We start from the raw sequence: 5892 nt of genomic DNA on the forward strand, positions 1-5892 counted from the left end.
CCCCCACACGGCACGCCGTGGGGGGGGGCGACGAGGCACCCGTCCCCCCCGAGGGGGACGGGCACGCCTCCCTTACCGACTCGACCCCCCGCTTCTCAGACACACCAGCGCAGCGGTCACCTGAGGAGGGCGACGGGAACAGGGAACGACACCGCCAATCGGCCTCAGGCGCCTGAGGGACGACCTGGAACACTCCAGGGGCACCGCCAACGGCCGGGGGAGCGCGCTCACGCGTCCAAGAAGGCGCGCGGCGCGGCGGCAACACGGCCCGCCCCACCGTGGGGAGGGCCGCCCGCGAGACACAGCCAAGAGGCACAGGCGGAGCATCCGCCGCGTCACGGAGACCCCGACACCGCCCACGCCACAAGGCACGGGGCGGGGGAGCGAGGTCGGGCCGGATTCCGCACCCCTGCCACCTCCCACACGCCACTCGCAGCGGGGGAGAACGGGCGAGGGGGCCCGCGGGCAGAGCGAGAAGAGCGGTCCCGTTCGCCATGAACGTCCGTCCCTCGTCTGGCACGGCTTAGGCCCGGCCCGGGAGAGCACAGCATCACCACATCGATCAGCAGCATAACGCGAGGGATCCCCGAGCAAGGGAAGGCCGGCGAGGACAGCGAGCGGAGGAGCCTGCTTCAGCCTCACCGGCCCCCCTCCTCCTCTAGCAAGCGCGGGCGACGACCCCAGGACGAGAACGCCTGACACGCACTGGCACGGAGCCGGCGGGACGGGGTAAGTCGCGACCGCACCCGGGTGCCGGCAGCAGGGAGTGCACGTGGTAGAGGACCCCGCGCCCCTAACCCCGCCGCCCTCGGGTACCAGAGACCGGAGGTGGCACCACGGTCGCGGGGACGCCTGGAACGCACAAGAGCCGGCGCGCAGGCCCCAGCGGGCGGCTCAAGCGGCGGGGGTGGAAACGGGCGTCCGGTTCTCGGCCAGAGCCCGGAGACCTCCCCGCACACGCATCCAGGCACCCGGAAGCTCTCGGGCGACTGTCACCCGAGCAGAGCGTGTCAGCACTTATCTGGCGGCACAAAACCACCCATTCAGGGGCAAGAATCGCCGCGCCCGGAGACGGGGCCCACCCACGGATCACGAGGGGAACCCCTGGATCACGGCCACGGCCACCAGACCCCAAGCACGACCCCATCGCCACCAGGCCCGGAGCTCCCGGGGCCATCTGGTCGACCCCAGAAGCGTGGCGGCAGGGGGAGCCGGGGACAGCCTCCCGGGCCGCCCGCGCGGGCCGGGACCGGTCGGTCCCTCCCTCTGAGTCGCCGGGTCAGGACTTAGAAAAGAATTCCACGGAGGAGCCTCCGGCGACCGGGCCCGGGGCGGGACCGTGGCTCCCGTCCCTCAGCCGGGGCTCCACCTACGCCTCGAGCCGGCCCCCTCCCACCTCCGGACAAAGACGCGACCCGCGAAACTCGGAGAGAGAAGTCCGGTCCGACGGCCCGGACCCACCCCGGGCACGCGTCCCGGCCGGGGACGCCCTCCCCGGCCCGCCCTCGAGGGCTCCCGGGGCCGGTCCACGCTCTTCTCCAGGGCGGGACTTGGACAAAAAACTGCCACGGAGGAGGAGGCATCCGAGGACCGGGCCCGGTCCCCACCGCCAGAGCCGGTCGACTCGGAAGACCAGTGGGGAAAAGGCCAGCCCGGCGGCCGAGCCCGTCGCGCCCTCCACGGGCCTCCCCCGCAAGGCCCCGGCCGGTCCCCCACCTCCGGAGCGGGGCGCGGAAAGGGGATCGGCGACGCGGAAGGCCCGACCACCGGGCCGCCCTCAGGACGACGGCCGGGCACGGGACGAGTTCCCTCGCCCGTTCCCCCGCGGTGGCCCCCCACCCCCTCCCGGGGACGGAGGGGCACCGGCGGCTGCTGGTCGACCCGTCCGGGAGGCCCCACACCCCGGCCGGCACCGGGCGGCGCGGCGACAGCCACCTCCCTCAGTAGCCTGCACCTCCAATCTCCGGCGAGCGGGCGTCGCGCTCACGCACCGGCGCCACCGGGCCAGATCCCGCCAGCGACGCCGGCCTCCCGGGACTCTGCCTCGGTCACCGCGGCCGAGTCCCGTCCCTTGGCCCGCGTCGCCGGAGCTCCGGAGGAAAGAGACGATATAAAAGCGGCCGCCAGGTGGCACCCGGCGACCGGCGACCGCCTCAGCGGGACGGAGCCGGAGCGCGGGCCCGCCGGGAGCACAGCCGGGCCGCCGGGCCGCCAGATCCCGTCCCGGCGCCCCCTCGGACCCAGCCTCCCGGCCCAGCTCGGCCCCGGGGCGTCCGCCCGCGGGCTCCCGGCCGCCAAGGCGCAGCCCCAGCCGCAGGAGGGGGACCCGGAAAAGGTTTCTCGGGCGCTCACCGGGAAGGGGACGGGGAGAGTTCCCCCAGAGAGGCCAGGGGTCGGCCCGGGCCGGGCTGAGCCGGTGCGGCCGGGAGGCCGCCGCTTCCCGGAGCGGCCGGAGCGCCCCCGGGGCTCCCGGGAGGACTTAGAAAATCAGGGCGGGCGGGGACGGTCAAACCGAAACCAGGCACGTCATCCGAGAAGGACCGTGATGACGGGAGGAGGAAAGCTTTCAAGCGCAGAGGGTCTGTCGAAGGCAGGCGGAGAGTCTACCCGCTGAAACGGACGAAGATGGGAAAAAGAGGCTAGCTGAGGTGCCGACATTTAAGGAAATTAAAAAAAAAAAAAAAGCACGAGGGCGTGGAGAACTGGGGGAAAATCAACACTGAGAAATCTACCCTCTGAAACTGACGAAGATGGGCAACAGGGGCTAGCTCGGGTGGCAATCTTTAAGCAGAACACACACACACACACACACACACACACACACAAGCGCGTAGAGACCTGGGGAAAAAGCAACGCTGAGAAATCTACCCTCTGAAACTGACGAACATGGGCAACACAGGCTAGCTCAGGTGGCAATCGTTAAGCAAAAAAATAAATAAATAAAATAAAAAACTACAATGGCGAGGAGACCCGGTGAAAAAGCAACCCTGAAAAAAGGTACCCTCTGAAACGGAGGAAGCAGGGCAACAGAGCCTAGCTCAGGTGACAATATTTAAGCCAAAAAGAAAGAAACAAAGAAACAAAGAAACAAAGAAAAGAGCAAGGGAGTGGAGACCTTGGAAAGAGCGATACTGAAAAATCTAGCCTCTGAACTGACAAAGATGGGCAACACACGTTAGCTCAAGTGCCAATCTTGCAAAGAAAACACACACACTCACACACACACACACACTGAGGGACGTGGAGACCTGGGGAAAAAGCAACACTGAGAAATCCACCCTCTGAAGCTGACGAAAATGGGCCACAGAGGCTAGCTCAGGCGGCAATCGTTAAGCAAAAGAAACACACAAGGGCGTGGAGACCTGGGGAAAAAGCAACACTGAGAAATCCACCCTCAGAAACTGAGAAAGAAGCGCAACAGAGGCTAGCTCAGGTGGCAATCGTTAAGCAAAAGAAACACACAAGGGCGTGGAGACCCGGGTAAAAAGCAGCACGGAGAAATCCACCCTCTGAAACTGAGGAACATGGGCAACAGACGCTAGCTCAGGTTGGAACCTTTAAGCAGAAAAGAAAGACACCAGGGCGTGGAGAGCTGGCGAAAAAAGCAACACTGAGAAAACTACCCTCTGAAACTGAGAAAGAAGCGCAACAGAGGCTAGCTCAGGTGGCAATCTTTAAGCAAAAGAAACACACAAGGGCGTGGAGACCTGGGGAAAAAGCAACACTGAGAAATCTACCCTCTGAAACTGATGAACATGGGCAACAGAGGCTAGCTCAGGTGGCAATCGTTAAGCAAAAGGAAAACACAAGGGCGTGGAGACCTGGGGAAAAAGCAACACTGAGAAATCCACCCTCTGAAGCTGACGAAAATGGGCAACAGAGGCTACCTCAGGTGGCAATCATTAAGCAAAATAATAAAATAAAATAAAAAACTACAATGGCGAGGAGACCCGGTGAAAAAGCAACCCTGAAAAAAGGTACCCGCTGAAACGGAGGAAGCAGGGCAACAGAGCCTAGCTCAGGTGACAATATTTAAGCCAAAAAGAAAGAAAGAAAGAAAGAAAGAAAGAAAGAAAGAAAGAAAGAAAGAGCAAGGGAGTGGAGACCTTGGAAAGAGCAATACTGAAAAATCTAGCCTCTGACTGACAAAGACTGGCAACACACGTTAGCTCAAGTGCCAATCTTGCAAAGAAAACACACACACTCACACACACACACACTGAGGGACGTGGAGATCTGGGGAAAAAGCAACACTGAGAAATCCACCCTCTGAAGCTGACGAAAATGGGCCACAGAGGCTAGCTCAGGTGGCAATCGTTAAGCAAAAGAAACACACAAGGGCGTGGAGACCCGGGTAAAAAGCAGCACGGAGAAATCCACCCTCTGAAACTGAGGAACATGGGCAACAGACCCTAGCTCAGGTTGCAACCTTTAAGCAGAAAAGAAAGACACAAGGGCGTGGAGACCCGGGTAAAAAGCAGCACGGAGAAATCCACCCTCTGAAACTGACGAACATGGGCAACAGAGGCTAGCTCAGGTGGCAATCGTTAAGCAAAAGAAACACACAGGGGCGTGGAGACCTGGGCAAAAAGCAGCACTGAGAAATCTACCCTCTGAAACTGACGAAGATGGGCCACAGAGGCTAGCTCAGGTGGCAATCGTTAAGCAAAAGAAACAACACAAGGGCGTGGAGACCTGGGGAAAAAGCAACACTGAGAAATCCACCCTCTCAAACTGACGAACATGGGCAACACGGGCTAGCTCAGGTGGCAATTTTTAAGGAAAAATAAAAGGAAGTGCGTGGAGACCTGGGGAAAAAGCAACACGGAGAAATCCACCCTCAGAAACTGAGAAAGAAGCGCAACAAAGGCTAGCTCAGGTGGCAATCGTTAAGCAAAAGAAACACACAAGGGCGTGGAGACCTGGGGAAAAAGCAGCACTGAGAAATGTACCCTCTGAAACTGACGACGATGGGCAACAGAGGCTAGCTCAGGTGGCAATCTTTAAGCAAAAGGGAAACACAAGGGCGTGGAGACCTGGGGAAAAAGCAACACTGAGAATTCTACCCTCTGAAACTGCCGAAGATGGGCAACAGATGCTAGCTTTGGTTCAATATTTGAGCAAAAAAAAAAAAAAAAAAAACACACACACACACACACACACAAGGGCGTGCAGAACTTGGGAAAGAGCAAGACTGAGAAATCTACCCTCTGAAACTGACAAAGATGGGCAACAGAGACTAGCTCAGGTGGCAATCGTTAAGCAAAAGAAACACACAAGGGCGTGGAGACCTGGGGAAAAAGCAGCACGGAGAAATCCACACTCTGAAACTGACGAAGATGGGCCACAGAGGCTACCTCAGGTGGCAATCATTAAGCAAAAATATAAAATAAAATAAAAAAAACTACAATGGCGAGGAGACCCGGTGAAAAAGCAACCCTGAAAAAAGGTACCCGCTGAAACGGAGGAAGCAGGCAACAGAGCCTAGCTCAGGTGACAATATTTAAGCCAAAAAGAAAGAAAGAAAGAAAGAAAGGTAGGAAGAAAGAAAAGAGCAAGGGAGTGGAGACCTTGGGAAAGAGCGATACTGAAAAATCTAGCCTCTGACTGACAAAGACTGGCAACACACGTTAGCTCAAGTGCCAATCTTGCAAAGAAAACACACACACTCACACACACACACACTGAGGGACTTGGAGACCTGGGGAAAAAGCAACACTGAGAAATCCACCCTCTGAAGCTGACGAAAATGGGCCACAGAGGCTAGCTCAGGTGGCAATCGTTAAGCAAAAGAAACACACAAGGGCGTGGAGACCTGGGGAAAAAGCAACACGGAGAAATCCACCCTCTGAAACTGACGAAGAAGGGCAACAGATGCTAGCTTAGGTTCAA

The sequence above is a fragment of the Equus caballus genome, unplaced genomic scaffold (assembly GCF_041296265.1).
Source record: "Equus caballus isolate H_3958 breed thoroughbred unplaced genomic scaffold, TB-T2T unassigned-0002063, whole genome shotgun sequence".
NCBI classification, from domain to species: domain Eukaryota; kingdom Metazoa; phylum Chordata; class Mammalia; order Perissodactyla; family Equidae; genus Equus; species Equus caballus.